General features: G+C 35.8%; 1 long non-coding RNA gene across 2 annotated transcripts in view; it reads right to left on the reverse strand.

Moving 5' to 3' along the window:
• Positions 1–23,556, reverse strand: part of LOC110340560 — a 261,177-nt gene that overhangs the window by 231,573 nt on the left and 6,048 nt on the right. For both annotated transcript variants that reach the window (XR_005878864.1, XR_005878863.1), the window contains exon 2: positions 4,756–4,813. This is a non-coding gene — a long non-coding RNA (uncharacterized LOC110340560). The remainder of the gene's footprint in view (positions 1–4,755; positions 4,814–23,556) is intronic.

Genomic DNA, 23,556 nt, shown 5'->3' on the forward strand with positions numbered 1-23,556 from the left:
AGAATCTACTACTATTTCACATAAAAGTCATAGTTTACCAATATCTTGAATTTCTAATTGATACTCAAAGTGCTATTTACCTTGGTCATCAAGATTAAGGTATATTAGGTCCCAGCGTATCAAACTTTGCTAACTATAGCACTTTATAAGGTTCTGACACTTTATTTATAAATATACAAAAAAGCATGTAGACTAGATCAAATCTAAATTGCATATAAGAATCGCACTCCTCTGTCATTCTCCTCATAACAAAATTTCAAGGTTTCTCTATGTTACCAAGCTAAACAATGTTTTCTCCATCTGATTCATGTACTGATTATTCTAATTGTTCTTTTTCTTTTTAAAATAATGATGAGTATGCATATATTATCTATGCAACTGAACACAGATAAGCAATAATCCTTGATAATTCATGAGATTGAATTTGGAGAAATGAGGATATGAATGGTAAATAAAGTGAGAAGAGTTTAAGTTGGTAAGTTGTGAACAAAACTGAACTGAGTAACATCCTACATGATTTGAATTTTTTCTTTTAAGCAATGCAAAGGCAAAACACATGAGTGACTGATATCTCCATATATGCCTTATCTCCTGTTCTGTTTCTCTGACAAAACACCCTGACAGTGAATAAGTTTACAGGGAAAAGATTTATTTCAGCTAACAGTTCTGGATTATAGACCACCTTATCTTGGAAGTCACTGCCACAGAAACTTGAGCCAGAGAGTTACACTGTATCAGTCACAAGCAGAGAGAGAATCAGAACACATAAACTGATTTGCTTCAGTGCCCTCTCGATGTCAATACAGTCCAATACCAGATCAATGAAATGGCACTGCATAAATTCAGAGTGTGTGTGACCTGCCATCTCAATTAACCCATTCGAAGAGATCTCTCATAGGCTGACCTGATCCAGATAATTCTTCATTAACTCTTTCTAGGGGATTCTAGTTTGTGTCAGGCTGACACAGAATCTACCGAAGCTACAGATCAATTTCAGGAAGCACTCTGGTAATGTTGTGAATGAGACAAAAGGAAAGAACACATTCTCAGGGCTTATGGAACATCGGAGAATATCTAACTTTCTGACGAAGGTGGTAAATGGAAGAGATGTGCAAATATGTAGTCCTTAGGATTTAGATGTAGGCTAGTAAGAGTAGGACAAAATACTGAACACATCATTAATACCGTATTAATTCAGCAAAGATTACATATTGAAAATCCATTAGGTTGGCAGTGTAAATAGACATTTGTAAATAGCCAATAGGAATTGGCAAGAAGGGCAGGTTGGAGATAAAACTCACCAAGTTTGGGCTATCTTCAGGTCCACAAATAAAAGATATGTTGCTAGAAAGTGGAGACGCCAGGCCTTAGAGGGTTCAAACAAAAGAATATGCTGTCTTCTCCAGACTTACTAGAGCTTTATCTGTGGTAGGGAGTCTGCATTATCCAATTATTGATATGTTGCTTGGCACACAGTTGGTTGTTTCAGTGAATGGTTAGTGAAGAGCAGAAGGAAATCTGTGTTTTAATTTCTGGCTGATATTTACCTTGAGTAGTACAAACTATAAAACAGTGCTTAAAAATAAGACACAGAAGAAAAATACTAATTCATCCAAAAGAAAATGATTGCATTTTTTACCTGAGTGTCACAAAATGGATAAGAAAGAAATCCACTTAGGGTGAGAGTCCTAGATATAATTGATTTAGGGAAATAACTGGAACATTGACATTTCCCTCTCAGACAGGAGATATTAGTCTAGATCTTCTGTGTAACAATTGCAGATCTAAAGGGATCTTTAATTCCTATACCTAACCCTACTGTCAACCCATTGTATTTAGTCTTCCACATTCCCATAATGCTCTTCTTTCTAGCTATCTATTTACATAACTCACCCACTTAGACTTAGTAGTGTTAAACCTAGTACATAAGCTAAAATGGAATACTGAGGCATTGTTCAAATTTGTTCAAATGTTTCTTGTCATTGCCCACTCTATATAATGCAAGATAAAGCATTTATACAATGTAATGCTTTATGATAAGATAGAAATATCTTTAAATTACTATATAACAAAGATTACCTACTGTATTATCTCATAAACATACTTAAAGCATTAGAAAACTATCATATTCAAATCCTATTTATACAACTCAGAATATAATCAGAGACATTTCCATAGTAATAAGTATTATAATGTGAATATAATGTAATAATTGATAACTTGGAAAACAACACCTAGCGATAACTACAGGCTGGGCTTTTTGAGAGAAGCAGTAACATATCCAAACTACTGACATAAAATAAAAATAAAAATCAGAGATTAAACACATAAAAGTTGGAAAGAATCAGCAAGCCCACCAGTTTTATTCAGTGGTAATTTTCAAAGCAAAAATTATTTTGCCGGGCCATGGTGATGCACGCCTTTAATCCCAGCACTCAGGAGACAGAGGCAGGCGGATCTCTGTTGAGTTCGAGGCTGGGCTGGACCGACAGTCTCCAAAACAATACAGAGAAACCCTGTCTCATAAAAACCAAAAGAAAATCATTTAATTTATAAATACATGGTAATTAAATGGAAAACTTAACAAAATGGGCAAAATGTTACTTCAGAGACATCAGATTGAAAATTAACTTAGTGAGTGTAATTCCTATACAATAGTTGATAAAGCACATTTAAACTTTCACGAGTTTTATTATGTTGTTCTTGTTTTGTTTTGAGACAGGATTTCTTTGTGTAGCCCTTGCTATCTTGTGCTTGTAGACCACACTGGTCTTAATCTCAGAGAAGCCCTGGGTCTGCCTCCTGAAATTAAAGGCATGTACCAGTATATTAGCTGCCTTAAACTTTATACATACCATCTCTAAAATGATGTCTCTGACTTGATTATTTTACTGTCCATCTTTCCCCAAGACTCACATTCAAGGGAGAGTTTGCAATGTGTGTATCCTCTCCTTAACACTACCAGAAAGAAAGGCACTAAGAAATGCTGTCCTGATCCTGCAATATTTCTCAAAAATTTTAAGTAAATAAAACAATTCAAATAAATTATAGAATAAAAGAATGAGCTGGGCCAGTGGGATTACTCATCGGGTAAAGGCACCTGCTGATAACTGTGAAGATTTGAGTTAAATCCCAAGGACCTATGTGGTGGAAGATGAGAACCCACCTATGCAGCTTATCCTCTGACCTCTATACATGAAGGTACATACAAGTACATACAATAGTGCAAACACACAATCAATAGATTGTTAATAAGACTTATTAAAAAACAGTAAGCTATCAAACTTCACAAGGATGACATGACGTGAGCAAATGAATTGGTCATGAGAAGAAGACAAAATTATCAGATTGAACTTTTTCTTCATGTATTTCAAATATTTCAAATGAGACTAGGAAAATTTTCATAAAATCTAATTTAACTGCCTAGTAATTGTCTAACATTCCAGTGAACAAAAAACACACATAAAACATCAATGTAATGCTTAAATGGCTATCATGAAAGTCATTATAAATAAAACCAAGAAAAAACAAATATTGCTTAGTCACTTAACATTCACCTTCAAGCTACAACCACACTACTTAGCAGTGAGCTTAAAATAACAATGTAAGTTATAGGAAAAGGAAAAAAACAGAAATATCTAAGATAGTTCTTATAGCTGAAGAATAGACACAGCCATGCGAGATTTCATAAGGTACCTTTTGTTAGTAATGTATGTCTTGTTTACATATGTATCATCCTTACAGTGAGCTGTGTGTCCATATACTGAAAAATTTTCCCAATTGCATAGACAGGGCTAACTGGCTGTGTGAAGTGTTGAGAATATGGTCATTTTATTTGTATTGTATTAGGTATGTTTGGTACATATATGCACTGTGAACCTCACAACCTATGGAATGGAAACACAGCTGGTGCAGCTGTGAACCTCTTCATTGAGGTTATTAGCTCGGGTGCAGAGCTCTCAGTGATTTAGACACCTCTTTTGTATACAAGAGCATCCATCTGCTTGACACTGTGACTGACACAAGAAAATCTTCAGTCCCACCAGGGATTATAAACAATAATAAAAATTATTTCATTATGAAAGACTATGAGATAACCCATAAAGCAAGTTTACCAGGGTAAAACAAATTGAAGAAGAAAAATCAGGTTGTTTCCATTGAAGTCCAAGGGTTAGATTTTCATAATTTTATCATAGGAGAATTAATGAAGCACATTAGCCTGACAGGAGGATTTCATACATATATTTCTATACACAGTTTCTCCCACACAGTGTTTGTGCAATAGACTTGATAGTAGCAAGTGAATTAATTTTAGGCGATTTACATTTGACAGATTTTAGAAAAAAAAGTGACAAGTTTACACATGGGATGTTTGCAAATCATGAAGACAATTTTTAAAATTAGCCAAAAATATCTAGTGATTCTAACCTGTAATAGTCTTCTTGGAACTTACTCTATAGCTATTGATGACCTTGAACATAGGATGCTCCTTTCTCTCACTCACCAGTGCTAGAATTTCAATCCATCAGCATGCCAGCTGTACATTGCTAGGCAGAGCTGGGGCTTCAAGCATGCTAGTCGAGCACACTACCAATGAGTTATCCTTCCTAGCCTTTCATTCTCCTTTTTAATCATTAAAAACATACAACACGAAGACCAGTTCTTTGACTTTCCTATATGAGTGGCCTGAAATCTGCGATTGCCAATTTAAAAACTACAGATAAACAAAGTGATATCTTAAATAGTTCTACTCACCATGGATGGATGCATGGAATTTGGTTTAGACAGTTATCCCAGTAACATTCTCAAAGGTCTAAGATACAAGAGAAATTAGAGAGCATTAGCACAGCATAATTTATACAACTATTTTTCATGTACTGATTCCATGATATTTGATATTCTTATTTTACACTTCCACAAAGATGTATTCAAACTCACGGTTCTAGTTAATATGAATACTGTCTACCCTAGTTAATATGAATCCTGTCTACCGTTTGTTAGTAATGTATATCCTGTTTACTCACCACATTTCAGACTAAGAGTTCCCTTCCCACCTGCCTGACCTCAGCTTGAACTCTGACCTACAGGAATCACACTGTGAACTTAAAAGAAATAATTCATTCTGGACTCTGACTCAATATTTCCTTTAAACAAAATGAAGAAACTGAAGCCTCAGGCTCTTCTTTGTTCACAATCCTTTGAAAACTTTCTGCGTGGGAAAGCTGTGCTGTAACATTTCACTGTGATAAGATGAAATCAATATCTTCAAATCTATTTTGTTCCATTTACTATATGACCTAATTTATAACTTTAGCAATTATATCACCTGTGAAAAATGTATTTATTTTAAGGTAGCAGTTGCCAAAGTATTTCAAATATACTTGCCAAGCACTTAAATGAAATCAGAAGATTTTTATCAATAAATAATCTTTATTGTTTTTTTTAAATTAGAACAATGAAACAAGGAGAAGCTTGTCTGACTGAGATGTTAGTTCTGAGGCAGAACTGTGACCAGCTCCGGATGTTCGGGGCTTCAGTTCATTGTCTTCCCATGGATTATTTTAAAACACCTTTGTTAAGGCTCTGATATATGTCAAGGACCGAAGTGGACACTAGGGATTCAGTAATGAACAAGACAGACCACCTGACTTCATGAAGCTTAACTCTAACGATCTGAACTCATTAAAATATTGAATACACTTTCACATCTACTTGATTAATACAGAATAAAATGCAATCAGGTAAAACAATTGCAGAATTCAGCTGTACTTGTGAGCCAAGCCTCATTTCCTGTGACTATCTTTTCTTTTACCTTTTAAGTAGTTTTGGCTCACAAAGTGCTTAGCCAAACAACTGGGTATCTTTGACCTGTAGCTAGACATCTTGTTCAAGAATAAAACTTTCTTTAAAAAAACTTTTTAAAATGGAAAGAAACAAACATTCCCCCATTGGATGCTTTCAGACTTCCAACCTTAAAGTGAAGTTTGAAAAAGTGCTGCAGAGACTAAAAGTTCCAAGTATGCAAAGGGCGGGGAAGAGTGAAATCGTGCTCTGAGAACCATTCTGCTGATCGAGTCCTAACTCCTGCTCTGTGTTGGCACTGAGCTCAATGTCCTGTTTACAGTAAGCATTGCAAAAGAATGAAGTCACTTAAAATATGGAGACTGCACCTCTAGATATCTAAAGCACATTCCTTGTTCCATTTTCATAGCTCCTTCTGGTAATACATAAGCAAATTAAATTTAGTTATATTACCTTAATAAGATTGAAATACTAAATACACTGGTATTACCTTCACATGTTACAACTCCAATTTTTCTGCATTATAAAATTATCAGCTAAAATATGAAAAACTAAGTGCCCAAAATAGTATTCTAAAGATTACGACACTTTTGCCAATTTCAACCTTAATTACGGTTCTTTCCAAAATTATAGCAAGTCACAGAAATGCACGTGGACTGTGACAGACTGTTAATCTGTGAATGGGGCAGATGTCTTGATTTTGTATGTACCTTATTTGTTAGTGTGTTTATAGAGAAAAATATCAGTGTATGGTAGAACAAAAGGTTACTGAGAGAGAAGCCTAGCTTGCTCAAAGGTTTGAAACCAGCTGTTATACAAGTTATGCTTACCAGACTCCAACTTTCAGATGCCACAGTTTGTATTTGATCAACCACAATTTCACTTGCAATACAAATGGCAACAGCTCTCTATTACCAACTTATTGACAGCTGCTAAGTCTCTGCCTCCAATTCCCAACTCCCCATTGTTTCCAGGTATCCCCCTACGACCTATGTACCACAAAGCATTTGTAAGGTTTATTTGTCTCTTATCCTGATAGCCAATGCTTTCTTCTCCTTCAAGCACCTCAAATGTGAACTTGCTCAGCTTGCTGCTTCCTTGTGCTTTTCATCCTTCTGTACCAGCAAGTGAGTTCTTAGCTTTGGCTCCAATGTTTCTGACACACTTCTAGCATAGATCCCTAATAGACTTGTGACTATTTGTAGATTTTCACGGACTCTTTCACTGGCTCTTCACCCTTCTTAGATGCCATAATTATTACTGTTGTGTGTGCCAGTGTAAACATATGGAAGTCAGAGGGTGACTTTGTAGAATCAGTTCTCTCCTTCTCCCTTTATGCATGTTCTGGGTATCAAGGATAGACTGTCAGGACTGCGTGCCAAGCACCTTTACCACTGAGCCATCTATTTCTCTTAAACACACTTTTCTCCAAGCTACTATTCCTAATTTTTTCCTTTTCCTCTTAACATCTGCTTCCATTTTATTACAATCACAGCTCTCAGATTCTGATGACCAACTTTTCCCATCCCTAGAGCAATAGCAATATGCAGTTCTACATTATGACTCATATGCCCAGACGCTCAAATATTGGCATCTCCAAACATCTCCATTTACTATAAGTAGACAAATACAAACAGCTAATAGATACTTTTAAAAGTACTTGTTTTCATTACCATCATTAGCCATCACAGAAACTCAAATTAAAACTACTTTGAGATTCCATCTCATCCCTGTCAAAATGGCTGTCATCGAGAAATCAAATGACTACAAAAGATGGCCATGATGTGGGGAAAGGAGCCTTTATTCATTATTGATGTGAGTGCAAGCTGTTGCAGCCACTAGTGAAATCAGTGTTGAGGTTCCTCAAAAAGCTACAAATCACAATATCATATGATCTAGCTACACTATTTCTGGGTTTATACTCAAGGGATTCTATATGCTACAAGATTTCATATCCATGTTCACTGCTGTTATAATCAAAATTGCTAGGAAATGGAACCAGTCATGCTGTCTATAAATTGATGAATTGAGAAACAAAATGAGGTACACATACTCTGGTTTCTCTTCAGATCATTTAAATATTTTGCCTTTTACTAAAATGTGATACATATACAAAATGAACTTTATTCAGTTACAATGAAAAATTGAATTCACACAAAAATGTATAGATAGAACTAGAAAAAAATTTACTCAGTAAAATTTGCAAGTCTAGAATGATAAATGTCATATGTTGTCTCTTTCACGTGAACCTTAGCTTCAAATAACTGGATTTGTGCATTTAACTTGGAATACACGGAGAATCCAGGAAAACTCTTAAGGGGCCATTGTGGCACAGAAAAACTTAAAGGAATTTGGGTAGTGGACATGTAATATTAAAAAAGAATTATACTAGAGGTTTAAATATTTAAGCAGGGATGGAATGAGGGAATGGTGGATACGAAGGGGTGAGAGGTAAGGCTGACCAAGATGAAAAAAGAATGAAAAATTCATTTGGAATTCTGTACTTTGCAATCCAATTAAAAATTATATGTTAACAAAACGAATTTTAAAGTTTATATCCTGCATAGCTCAACAGCGCTGCACCTCAAACTCATGGATTTTTAAACAAAAATCAAAGAACCAGGCATGAAGTACTTCCCAAATTCCCCCAAACAAAACAGCCTCTTGCTATTGCTCATGGCTTCCCAATAGAACCAGATAATAAGACACTATTGTTGAAGACACCAAACACATTTGTTTACATGTAGAGAAATCAATTTATAACTGAATTGGAAGCTTCTTTCCCATATAAAAGCCTACACAGTGTCAGAGATGATATGTAGATTGTTGGGGTGGGAGTGGGGTGGGTGGGCATCAGTGGTCTCACCCATCTGTGAGTTGAATAAAATATAACACCATCCTGACAGCCATAATGTTCACAATGCTGTAGTAATGACATGACTGTTATGGAAGTAAGCAACTACTCCCTCAATGTGTCTGATTCCTAAACCAGAGTAGTGAATTCATACCTTGTACCATAAACCTGGTTTTAAAAAGTTGGGAGACAAGGTCTTAGGCCATACAGGGAATCATACTACTGTTATTGAGCTAAATTGATACAGCATCAAACTGCTTTCTAAATATTTATGTTTATACTCATAGACAAATATTCAGAGAAGATTCCCTTTTTAACAAATAGGGTGTATGCAAAGACTCATGGCTGTTTAACATGTTGACAATAAGTGGTGTCTGAATGCTCAATCCTCAATGAGAATTACATCCTTTCTCAGAAGTATGGGATATCACAGTAGAGGTGTTGGGAAGATTGGGAAGGCAAAACAGCAAGGAAAAGAGCTGTCACATACTGTCTTCTATGTGCCATATCAGTTATGACTGTCTGTGCTGAACTTTCAGAAGAATGTGAAGCAACCTATAACGTGGGTGGTGGTGACAACAGTGCCTAACACCTCCTTGCTGAACTACTTGCTCCTAATGGATTCTGAGAGAGAAAGAGTCATTGTTTTCTGTTTTATACCCCCATTGATGACCCCACCAGGGATCAGTGAACAATCTTGGTAAACCCCAGTGTGCAACAAAACAAAACACAAACAAGTGCATATTGGAAAGGTAACTTGTAGGGAAGGGGATACGTTTTCAAGAGAAACCAGAGTGCATTATGTACACCTAGAAGAAATTTAAAAATAGTGATTAAAAATTTCTTACAGGTATTAAAAGAGCCTCTTCCTCAAACTATTGCTTCTTCTGGCTGACTTGCTGCACCACACAATTCCTTCAACGAGGGATTGAAATTTCTGATAAAATGAGACAATGTCAATCTTCCTCCCCATAGGTTGTTTTTGTTGGTTAATGTGGTACCCATTATATAAAAGTAAATAATATACTTACATCCTATTTCCGTCTGTGAGTAGCTCAACTCTCCACTCACTAACTTAAAACAGATGTCTGGGAATTAAGCCAGTATTACTGCATTTCCTAAACTGTCTAATTTTCATTGACGATGAGGCCTTGCCTACACTGCTTCCATCATATTAATCATCAATGTTTCTCCTGCCCAATTCTCCACGTTTTGACAGTGCTTCAAGGATAAGTTTGCCCTGAAGATATCACTTGATGCCTCTTGTTCTCACTACGCCCATCTTTGTCACTCCTGTTGAAGTCTTCTGAAAATGGATTGTTCTTTTGCTCTCCTGTTGAAACTCTCTAAGAGAACTCGAAAGCTTGCAGCCTAAGTCTATGCTCTCAATCGCAGGTTCTAATGGTTTCAGCAGTGTGAACCCTTCTCAAGTGCCTTACGTGCACTCATCTCTCATCACACCTTATTTACAAGCTCCAGCAGAACACAACAGTGTTGTTTCATGTGAGGCTTTCTCCTCTCAACTGTCTGCTGTAACAAATATGCTGCCAACCATAGCCTTGAGAACTCCAATCCCATTTCATCTAGGTACCGCTGGACTTTCTCCAATTTAAAACAGCTTCTCTTCATGGCATGGGTGAAGAGATTCTTCTTGATTTCTTTGCTTCTGTAGTAAACATTCTCACTAAGCAACAACCTTGGCACTTAGGTAACTCATTGATTTCATACCTTGGACCTCATCATTTATTTTTCCTGCCTTAAAAACTTCATTATGGTCAGAAACAAGAAAATACTGAAGCTATTTCCAAATAAAGTGAAAGTAAAATAATGAGTTAATAAACACATGATTTACCCCAGAACTGTACTAAGAATCAATAACCCATCTAAATCATCACTGGTTGCTTTACAGATTTTTGGGTACTACTTCGAAGTGGAGTCTGCTAAGAGACACATAGTTATGTCATAGGCACAGTCTAGTATGAAAAGGACAAAGCGCCAACATAGGACAAGTCCATTAAGTCAAATATTGACAGACATAAGCCATTTCCTGGACTTTGGCTAGAGCTAACCTTGAGAAAACAATTTCAAGTTAAACTCTGAACTCCAGAATTTTCGGAGTAGGAAAGCAATTAAAATAAATTGCATGTTCAGCTTAAAAACAATTGGCACCATTTCTGAATACAGTTAAAAGACCTCTTAGCTGCCATCCTTTTACACACTGAAGTTAGACATGAAGAAATCAAGGGAATTGCTTTTGCTCCAGTAAATCAAGGTTTTAAAAAACATACTTAAAATTTCCCATGGAACTGAGTTAAAACGGATATACCTAGTGGCACAGATGAAAATAATTTTCTCTCTAAATCTAGCATGTTTCATTAATTAACTAACCCTACATATAAAGATATTCATGTTAGGGAAATGAAAATCCTTAGAAATTAAGATATGCCCAGACATATCTAAATTAGAAAGTCATCACCCTCCTACTGTGAAATTTTGATTTAATGATTTCACACCATTTACTATGATAGTTCCATAATTATTAACTGAGTCTAAATTTATTTCATAATTTTTAAATTACATTTTAGTATATAAAATCATTTTCAGTCTAAAACTCACACATACAGCTCAATAAGAACATTTATCTCTCTATTTTCTCTAATTTTATTTGTTTTTCCCTAAAGTAAGAGTTTAATGTGTGCAATAGAAGCATGAGATATATTTAGATGAACATCTGTGGTTTGAAAAGTTCAGGTGATTTAAACAGGGAGGTAGATGGAAGGTGGGATAAGTTTAGCCAAACTGAATGTGAATGAAAAAGTCACAGAAACCTATGAGTCTGTAAACTAATTTAAAAAATGTAACCATCAACACACACACACACACACACACACACACACACAAAACACAGAGTATGAAACTGTTCTTTGAAGTCACTGGCTATTAAAGAAAACTTCCCAGTGCCAGGCCAGGTGTGGGATACCATTTTTTGAATTGTTGTCAGGGAGGATCTAGAGTCCACTCCCCATGCAGTATAGGCTCTTGCCATTCCTGTGTTTTCCACCACAAATAGGTGATCAGCCCCCATTACTGCAGACACTGCGTAAGAACTGAGCAAACCTAAGACAAAAAAAAAAAAGAAAGAAAGAAAAAGAAAAACTAAGAATACAGGAGAGGAAGTAGGCATGAGGTTCCATTCCTATCAAAGAAACTATTGATATATGAATGCTGTTGGGTGAGGGAAGGTCAGTTTTGTCAATGAACTGACACTTGGTATGTCAACTACACTCCAGGACAGGCCCAATACCCAGAAGTACCCACCCAACACAAACTAAACTTCATGCAGAATTTTTGTTGTTTTTAGGAAGAAAATATAATATTGGGTGGGTCAGGAGATGTGGGAAGATTTCAGGTTGGTAGTTGGAGGAGTGTAAAGAATAAGGTAAAAGTACATTGTATGATATTCTCAAAGAATAAATAAAAGCCTTGTTTTTAAAAACACAGTACAGACCAAGCTGGTTAATTTATGAATACATGTGAATATACAGTTGCATATATACATAAAACCGTAATTAATGAACAAAGAAGCCATGAATTGAACAAGAGCAGGAGGACTTATAAGAGGGTTGGGACAGGTAAGGGGAGGGAGAAATGGCATAATTATCATCTCAAAAGTTAAAATAAAATTAAATGTGTGGACAAGTAATTGGTCCCAAAGAGGAGAGCCTCAAACTACCTTCTAAAAAAGTATATTTACACTTAATAGAAAAAAATGCTACTTTTAGCTTGAATCAGAGAAGACTCTATAGTAAAAAGATGGCGTTCAGAGACATGCAACGGCTCCAGGTACTGATAATACACAGCAGCTGAGTGCTGAGCTGTGAACTTGATCCCAGTCTACCCAAAGTTAAGAGAATATTACATAAGACATGGAAGAAAGCAACAGCCAAGAGACAGGAAGAAGGCTACAGAATGTCTTCTGGATACAGTGCAGCCTAGGAAACCGGTTGTCTCCACCATCATTTCCATAGTCCTCAGTGAGTACTTTGGCGGAGGGGTCTAAAAGCAGTCTCACAGATTGTCATAGTTAAACACATTTCGTTGCCGAACAAAACTAAAACTCATAAACATGGGACAAGGGGTTTGTAGGGAACAGAGGAAGGAAGGTAGGAAGGTGACAGGGAGGTTGTGATGTAAGACTAATCAGAATGGACTGGAAACGTGTATGGACATGGGTGTCAAAGAACAAAGTTCATTAATAAAACCACTATATATATAGTGTATTTTTCTGTCTCATATATTCTTTCACAATGTTAAAAGTTCATATAATTTTAAAGATTAAAATTTAACCAGTGGCATCTTTTATGCAAAGAAAGTACATATTATAGACTAATCAGCATGCAACAACGAGGATGCATAAGTAGATTATGATATAACTCATTATATTGGGAATTATAATTCTGATGCTATAGTAAGTAATATAAATGTAACTATTTGCATTGTTGCTTTAGATTTCCAAATTCAACTTAGATTTTAATATTTCCCAGGAATAAATATGGCAAGATAATATACAATGATAATATTCAGTGTCAGAAAAAATAATACAATAAAAGTTGCTGATATGTTTCAGATTAAAGAGAAACTTTTCTAATTCTTACAAATCTCTTCCTACTATGAAGGTAGTCACTAAGGAACAATGGGATTTGAAAACCATCTTGGAGCAAGGCAACTAACATTTTGCAGCTTTAGTGCCTCAGACACTAAAACTGGAATAAAATGATAATAATTTAACACTAAAACACAAAAATCAAATATCTACTCATAAAACATGCTCTTAAATTACAATGGAAGTTACTCCTTCAGCAACTCAGATCTATGATATAAACTCTTAATTTGTACAAATTAAGACAATTTGGTTGGTAGTACACATGTCTTTGGATAATTATAATGTATTAAATAAAATATATTAAACATATATGATATACATATATATCAACAAAAAAGACATCTATTTTGAAATGATACTAATTCATTTTAATCCAGTGGTAACCACTAATATGTTTTTAAAATGGAATAATTTGCTTCCAAATTAAATTTTAATCTTCATAAACTAAGTAAATAGTGAATTGTACTGATGGTTCCAATTATTCTTCATTCCCAGTGACCATTTGCAGTGCCATTGCTATTTATTCATATTTTCTGTATTTTAGACTTGTTGTCAGACTAGAAATAGAACACTCAATTTTAGCATGAAGCTTCTCTTCACCTCACCTAATGTATAGATATCATGAAGTATGCCCAATTATTTAGTGGTGAAAAATATTGATGTTATAACTAAGTGAGATAATACAGTAAAATCAGACTTTTCAGTGGTGAAATGCTTGCTACCATTTGACTCTCAAACCTTTTTCCAGGGATGGCCTTCCCTGTAGAAATGTAGAAAGGAAGTTGATGGTGAAAGTGACGGATAAGGTCTTGACATTTGGATATGCAAGGTCACAGTCTATCTTGTACTGAATAATGCAAAGGGAGGAAACTCTTAGTAAATTAAATAATTAATAAAATTAAATAATGGCCATGTGTCTAAGCCAGTCCATATTTAAAGAAAGTAAATGCAAGGAATTGATTGGACTGATTATATAGTTCCTGGTAGTACTACATTATCTGCAAACTGGGCACAGCTGTTAAGTTAGTAAACTATTAGTGAAATCAGTGGAACAATCTAAAATGTAAAATACAAGAATGAAAGGCATAAAAGACTAGATTTGAAAATACTTTCAGAAGTATGAATATTAGAAAATATTTTCTTCCCTTCAGAGTAGCAGAAATGATAGGGATAGACAGCCCAGAACTGACTTGAGAAAGGACAAAATTATCCCAGAACTAGGGAAAAATTAACAATCTCTTTATTTAAAAATAGTTTCAAGCACAGCGCCTTCCTCAAAACTGTCATTTACCCTACTTCATATTCTCTTTTTAACTGAAAGAGAGAAAACTTAGCCTAACTTTCTCATGATTTTGTTGAAATATTGAGTAAACAAACATAATCTAAGGTGACTATTCATAGAAATTACCTCATCTAATTCTCTCAGTATTCCTCCTGGATGGCCATGGTTAGCACTGTTTTACTCTTGATCACTGGAGGTTCAGAGGGTACAAAACTAACAGAGAAAGCATAAATATCCCAGTGCAGATCCCAGCACAGCACATCTAAAACATGGAGTGCCTGGAAGATAAGACCATATGTTCCAGAAGAGAGAAACACACAGACTCGCTGGCTTCCTCTTACATGGAAACAAAAACAACTTTTATCTTACTGTTTGGTGTATTTCAAGGACAGAACAGAGTCACTGGGAGTATCTAGAGCTTTAGCAGTCATAAGCTTCCAGAGAACATACTTCCCCAAAAGGCACTTAAAGGCATTTCCTTCTAGTTGTCAAGTTTGTGAATGCCACATGGAGGATTAACTGAATCACAGGTTGCCCTTGAAGGTCAGCTTGCCCTTGATGGACACCTTACATGCTGTCTGCACAGAAACATTCCAGAGCTGGAGTCTAAAATCTCATTGGCTCATTTCAGCATTACCACTAACACATCATAATGAACCTTAAAATCCCTTATGTTTGATGATACTACTAGAATGGCAATTCATTTTGGTACTCATTGTTTTAGTTAATTTCTACTGATCAACAAACACATTCTCACTAGAACTTCTGCATCATTGCCTATCTAGGTACGCATTTATGTGTGTGTGAGATGCACACTTGTGAGTGCAAGCACACACATGCTAAGGCACATAAGGGGAAGCCAGAGGGCAATCTTGGATGTTGATCCTTGCTTTCTGTTTTGATTGAGGCAGGGTATCTTGTTATTCACGTATATGTCATGTTAGCTAGTCCACAAACTTCTGGGGATTTCCTTTTCTTTGCCCACTATCTCTGTGAAGGAACACTGGGATCATAGAATGGTATTTCTGCACCCAGTTATATGTGGGTCTTTGGGATGTGAACTAGGGTCCTCACATTTGAACCGTAAGCATTTTATCATTAGATGGCTCCATGTAAGAAAGTTATGTACTTTCTTAATAACATATATATTGACTACTGTGAAGTAACCTAATTATATAAAGCTATCAGATATATCATATGCATTCTATGTTTATAATGCATACAGAGTTCTGAAGTGCAGTATTGTGTTAATGTTGCTGTTATTGTTGTGGTGGTTGTGGTGGTGGTGGTGGTATTACTCTATTTAAATTAGTTCCCTGGTTGCTTATTCAAGACTAAGAAGTCAGGCCTAGAAACACATAAAGGCAGGCAACCCTGAACTGACTGAGTGGGCTGAATTCATGTTTATTATTTATATGTACACATAACAACGCTGCTTAAAAAAGAAGAGTCCATGGATTTGGGAAGGATCAGGAAGAATAATGAAGACATGGGAAGGGTAGAAAGGATGATGGAGAAGGTGGGATTATGAAATTATACTTTAGTTACTGTTAGTTAAAATGAAGAATGATACTTTGTAATGAAATAGAAACCAGGCACTTAAAAGGCAAGCCAACTTTAGGGGTATATTTATATAAAGCAGATGAAGATTGTATTTTCCATTTTGTGGTCTGGACACCTGGTACACAAACTCCAGCAAGAAAGCCTAATTGAAACCAGGTTTCATGTGTCTGCCATATAATCAGGACTTGGAATTCTGAAAACTATAAAACAAAAAAGATAAGCATGTTTTTCTCATCACTGTTATGTGTGCCAACAGTTCTGTCTTTAGTTGAATTGCTCTTGTGGCCATTTCAGTGAGTTTTGAAAACCATGTTCCACTTAGTAAAACACTTTGCATTACAAAAATCTAATTATGTTATACACAAGCCACAGAACTAATTATAGTTCATGTAGACACTCAATCTGTATTAGTGGAAATATGATACCTGGAGATGAGAAACTCACATGTAATTATCCAGTCTCAACAGCTGCCAGGCTAGTCTTACATTGATCACATCTAAGTCATCCTACAGTTTGTGTGTTGAAGTGTGTGTGTGAATGTGGGTTTGAGTGGGTTTGAGTGTGTGTGTGTGTGCGTGTGTATGTGTGTGTGTGTGGTGTTTACATGTGACCAAATGAACGCATGTAGGGGTGGGGGTTGCACACGTTTGTGGAAGCCATGGCTGCTGTTCCTCAAGAACCACCCACTGCATTTTGCGTCGGTGAGCCACGTGGATCTGCCTGTACCCTCCTTTCCATAGCACCGGTATTGGAAATGCATGCTGCCACAGTGATTTTTGTCTTATGTAGGTTCTAGAAGTCAAGCTCAGGTCTTCACACATGCAAGGCAGGCACCTTTTTAGACAACACTCTTCCCATCTCTTAGCCACTAACCTCCAATGATGATCTGTGTTTCTGCTGATTTAGAAATGCAGCAAGATTTTTGTCATGAGGATTACATAAGACTTTACAGTATGATTAATATGTTCCACTAAACAGAATGTTTATGTTAGTGTTCCCTTTCTCTCATATATAATACATTATATATGTCTATATGGCATGTATTGGTTAAATGTTGGCTATATCTTCAATATTAATGGAACTTAGGGACTTTATGAGTATTCTGGGATCATAAGTAAGCACTTACTGCTGAGAGGTGAATTATTATTTATTTTTATATGTACTGTTTTCCATCTACATGATTTAACTGAATTCCTGTGAGCATTGATATGATGCCCAGGTTTCAGCTTGCCCTGCTCATTCTGCTGTGCTGAATTTCACCATTTCTAGCACCAGCAATTATTCTTAGCAAGACCTCAATGAATACAGTTCAGCACTTCGTCTATTTGGTTCTTACTATGAGGATTGGTATTTCCACCATTTCCGTTGGAACTTCCCTCCGCACTTGGACAAATTTCACAGCTACATTACATTTCCTCACAGAGGGCATCATCCTTTTCCTGATGCTTGCTGACCTGGAGAGAATTTCCTCCCATCTACAGGACCAGAACCTGATTTGTTTGTTTTATCTATCTGAGGGAGTCAGCAGCGACTGTAATTTTTCCATGAATAATAACATTGTCCTTATCTGTGAAATGCCACCAATACTAGGGCCATGTATGAATGATGATACTTTTGTGACAAGCAAGGGGAAGGTTACAGAATAGCAGTATGTATGTTTACTCCTTTCAATACATGTCAGGGAACCTCAGTCCTCCCTCTGTAGAACTTGAATCTGTATATGAAAGGAAAATTCTGACTTTACAATAAAACCATATAATACACACTGCTACTTGAAGCAGAAGCTGTCTAAGTATGAAAAACCAAGTACCTGTAATATATTTAATAGTTAATATTTTGGCTGGTGGACCACCAAATGTTTTCAAAGGGAAATCCTTAACATACTGTAGTTATCCTAATACTAATGTGGGTTTATTATTCTACATAAAATAATATATTATATTAGCCCATAGATATTTTATCAAATCCAAATGGTTCTATAATACTTACTCTATTTTACATACCTAATTCTAGTGACTACCCAATATATCCCATCAGAAGATTTAACACATAAATATATTTATATTTTAACATATCAATATATTTAACATATAACATATGTTTATACACAAAATTTTACTTCAGAGCCTTGTTTATTCCTTTTTGCCTATTGTCTACTTTTTCTCATTTTGTTGTCTCATTTAAATGATCATTTTTAATTGTAAACACTTCGATCATATTGTCCTGAAAAGAATAAGAAATGGTGACTGAGTATCTAAAAACTTCTAAACATGCAGAAGAAATTTTCCTACAGCTGTAGACTACATAAAAATCAATTGGAGTTAACCATTTGTTCCTCAACACAAAACACAAAAGTGTTATAGTGTGGTTTAATGAAATTAGCCAACAAATTTAATGTGAGATCCTGATTGTTACACACTTTCAGGCTAATGCTCAAGCAAAGAGCAGGCTATGACAACGACATCAGCACTTATGTTTGAGAATCTTTACTATCTATCACCTTGATTGGAGGCAGAGTCACCATGAAAACACATCTAGGTGATGGAATTTCTAGATTAGATTAACTGACATGGATAAATGCATCCTAAGTTTGGATAATACCATACTATTGACTGCAGTCTCAGAATGCATTAAAAGGAGGGGCAGAGTTTGGAGAGATGTCTCAGTAGCTAATATCTCATATTGCTCTTGCAAGTTAATAGCACATACTGCTCCCTCATACACATGAGGCAGCTCATAAGTGCCTGTAACTCCACTTCCAGAGAACCAAACATCCTCATCTGGTCTCCAGGAGTACCTACATATACATTTGTTCATGAGCATGGACACATCCACAAACCAATATGGGTGACTAGCTGAACACAAGACTTAATCACCCTTGGCTTTTCACTGTGAGTGGCCCCTTACACTCCTGCTGCTGTACCTACCCTGGCATGATGGACTGCATACCTCAAATTGTGGGCCAGATATAATTCATTTTCCTTTTAAGTTAATTATGGTCAGGCATTTCCTCACAGCGACCAAAAAAGGAAGTAGTGTAAGGATAGGTCATTATAGTAGCCTCAGAAAAAAAGACCAATTTTATTCCCTTAGTCTGGATGATTTCACATGTAAAACAATTCTACACATGAATAGTCATCAGGGGTACAAACTCAAAATTGCAGCAGTTTCAATGTTCAGGAACAGAATTTAAGATGAACCTGTACCTCTGATGACTAACCCAGCCCCTTCTGCTACTTTGTCAAAGGTCTTCTGTCTTCTGAATAACAATGGATAGGAACATACAAGTATAATCTCAAACTTGAAGCCTTTCTTTTTTTTTTTTAATTTGTCCATCATTAAAGGGAAAGCTACGCTTTAAGAGTATATAAATGCTACCCATTGCAGCTGAATGAAAGCTCTCTGACTTAAAGCATTTTTACTATAATGGAGAGACTATTTATTTGAATTATGTTCCTGTTATAATTCCAGTTGTTTGTAACACAGAGATAGCATGCAAATGCTGGAGGAAGGTATGATAACCTTTTTGAAAGTTAGATAAATTTAAAGTGAATTTTCCATTTACAGTTAACTTGTGGTGGCATGAATGAGAAAGGTCTTCCTTGGTTCAGTGTTTGAATGCTTGATTCCCAGTTGTGGAACTGTTTCAGAAGGATTCAAAAGCTCATATCACTCCCAACTAGTAGCTTGCTCTCTCTCTCTCTCTCTCTCTCTCTCTCTCTCTCTCTCTCTCTCTCTCTCTCTCTCTCTCTCTCTCTCTCTCTCTTTCTCTCTCTCTCTGTCTGTCTCCCCCCCTCTCTCTTTCTCTCTCTCTCTGTCTGTCTCCCCCCCCTCTCTGTCTGTCTCTCTCTCTCATATAGGAAGACTATATGAAATTATTTGACCTCTTTTGCTTCTGTTTTCCATTTAGTTTGGGTATACCTTCACTTTAAAACTGAGGATGGCCTCAAAATCACTATGTATTCCAAACCAGCTTCAACTCATAATCATCCCCCTGCCTCAGCCTCACATGTGATGACATTAAGGATGTCAACCATAATGCCTGGTTGGTACAAATTCTTAATGAAAATTAGAAAAGTAAAGAATTGTTGCATAAAACCTTCAGCATGTAAGTAAAGGCCAAGTCTACTAGAAAAGGAATCCACTGTAGGATTGAAACTGCTGGGTTTGTAAGTAGACAATGCCTATTCTAGTAAAAGAAGGTGAATAAAGTTGGATAGATAAAGAACTTAGCATGTGTTCTAACAAAAGATGTGCTCCTTTAGAGGAAAAATGAAAGAGGAGCCATACACCCTGGTTCTAGGCTGTATTAGTGTGTGAGGCACTTTTAATATTTTACATTATCCTTTTCAAAAGTTTTTTTAATGAAGAAATTCTAATTTTATTTTATCATTTGGTTTTATGATGAAAAGAGACTGTACCCACTATTTTGGATGCTAGGAAGTCTAGTCTGCCAGTATTTGTTTTGTTGTTGTTGCTTTGAGGTGTTTTGTTTTGTTGAGAGAAAATAACACTATTAGCCTTGGCTGGCCCAAAATTCATCATGTAGGTCAGGTTAGCTCTGAGATGAACTTGCCATGGGCTCCTGCCTCTACCAAATGTTGTTTTACCTAACTCCTTGTTATTCTGCAAACTTCCTCTTTGATTACAAATCCATTGTCAGAGTTGTGAAGCTAGGTAGATAAATAACAGTCTTCTCTGAATGTATATGTGGCATTGTGATTTTCATCATACATTCCAGTCTCACTAACTCGTTTTGTTAGTCTTTATTTACATTTCTTTCTGGAAGGAATGACTGATTTCTGAATTCTTATCTCTCTATTTGTCACTTTAAAGTGAAAGTATTGTGGGTTTTTTTGCAGCTCTTCTCAAATATCTATCATTCATCAATTCCTATCACCTTTTCTCTTTAGCAACAATTTCATTCTATTTTCTCTAGATTATCTGTCTCAGCAAAGGAGATAGAAACATTTCAAGTCTTGAAATGAATACTCTTTGACATTAGGCTTTTCCATTTTCAAGTTTGATATTGTATAGCCACTGATAGTTGGTTTCCTTATTGTTCTCATTTGCTCAATCAATATTTTCTTGTCAGTCAGATGCAAATTAGTAAGATTGAATTTCATATGTTCTTGAAGGCAGGATATCACAACACAGCTTAGCAAGATCTTTGCAATCAATATTCATTTGTACTGTTTACACACTAGAAATTACCTAGGGGGAAATGTCATAGGAATATAGTCCAAATCACCTAGGTTTAGAGCATGTTAATCAACCTTTAGAATTTGCTTCTTCAGTGGGTAGGGAAAAGATCAATGTTTAGTAAATGTTATTAACCTTTTAATAACTGTTATACATTTAGTAAATATAAAGAGATTGTAAATGACTAGTTGGAAGTAGAAATTTAGAAAAGAATGATCTATATTTAATCTCTATCTATTTATTATCTGTCTACCTCTCTCTTATCTACCAATCATCTATTTGTCCATCTATCCATGATAGACAGATATGTAAATATATATATATATAGAGAGAGAGTTATATTTTAAATGTCATAAGCATGAGTTATTGAAGTAATTCCAAATTACATTAAGAAAATAAGGTGGTTTAACAATTGAAGAATGAGGTCCTTGGTAAGGAGCTCAGCAATAGAAGTTTTGATTAGTATGTATAAGACCCTGGTGTGCTCTCCAGTGCCTCAAAAACTAATGATTATTCTTTTTAAATTTTCTGTCCTGGAGTTCATCTAGGTAATTCTCATTGACAAACACTTCAGCAGGACTTGTAGGTTGGGTAGAGGAGATATTGACTTGTCCTTCCATATTATTGTTATTTTTTAGATGAAATATGGAATTCCTTTGGTAGCTGAGTTAGTTCTAGACAGAGAAGCTTGAGGAAGAAGAAAAGGGGATGAAGTCAGGTGGACTGGGACTGAGACAGTGTACAGGATGAAGAAGGGATGGTGATCAAGTCAACTGGACAGAAGGACTGGGCTGATGTACAAGGTGTGTTTTAAGAAATAGTCCTCACTATCAAGGATAGACAATGCCATAGGATAAGAAGGTAGATGAAGGCATTCTAAGTAAATGGAACTAAAAGGCAAACAAACCAACAGAAAGATGCAGATGTTGCTATTCTCTCTGACAAAACAACCTTCACAACTCACCTAGTCATAACAGAAAAGAAGAAATACTAATTGAACGAACAGTCTGTCAAAAGTGGATGCTAAAGTTCTGAACATAATTTAACCAAGGGAGGAAAAGAGAATATTTCCACTGAAATGAAGAACATAACAAGGTTGTCCCCTCTCTTTATTTCTGTTCAATATAATTCTCAAAGTCTTAGCTAGAGCAGTAAGACAGGAGAAGGAGATACACGGGCTACAAATAGGGAAGGAAGAAATCAATATCTCCTTCTTTAAGGATGATGTTTCTATACATAAAATACCCTAAAGACTCCAGCAAGTATGCTAATCAAATTGGATAGATGAACATGTAGAACAATAAAACTATATCCTGACTTTTCATCTTTTACAAAACTCAACTGCAAATGATCAATTGCTTTATCATGAGAATTGATCACTGAATCTTTAACAGGACAAAATAGGACATGCATTTTAACTTAAGGGCCCAGGAAAGGACTTTCTGAACAGGGCCCTGGACGGGAAGGCACTATAGCTAACAAATAACAAATGAGACTCCATTAAACTAACAATGTTTCTGTAGAGCAAATGGCACCATCATTTGAGTATAGAGGCAGTCTATAGAATAGGAAAAATTTATTTATCAGCTACACACTACTACAGAAATACTTGACCATGCACTTTCATTCTTACTGAATTCATAATATCCATCAAAAGGAAACAGCCTAAATGCCTGACTGATAAATGGAAAATGAAAATATGATACAAGTATTCTGTAAAGACTAGGGAAATTATGGAATCCACAAGTTTGAAAAGGACAGAAAATATTTGTCCTGAGTGAAATAACTCATATCACAAAGCACAAATGTTTCAAGTCCTTTCCCATATGTGATGGCTAGATTTGCATCTTTAGAGTATATGTATTTAAATTTGGAGCAAATAAGGGGCCCCGTGAAGGTGATTTCAAAGGAAGGCCACATAACACGGGTGTATGAAGGGGGAAATGAAATAATCCAACAGGAAGGTTTAAATGGGATGGAGGATGGAGTATTGTGGTAGAAGAGGGATCATAAGAAAAAATAATACTGAACACCTTTGAAAAAGCCATATAAAAGTCTACTACTGTAGAAGTTTCCTAAAATGTATACATGTACACACACAGACAGAGTTTAAATGAAGCTACTCTGAAATAGTGGAACAATACCTCTACCAGACAGCACAGGCTATCAGATTAAAATATCCAGTGCCAG

Source organism: Mesocricetus auratus, unplaced genomic scaffold (assembly GCF_017639785.1).
Source record: "Mesocricetus auratus isolate SY011 unplaced genomic scaffold, BCM_Maur_2.0 Super-Scaffold_100008, whole genome shotgun sequence".
Lineage (NCBI taxonomy): Eukaryota > Metazoa > Chordata > Mammalia > Rodentia > Cricetidae > Mesocricetus > Mesocricetus auratus.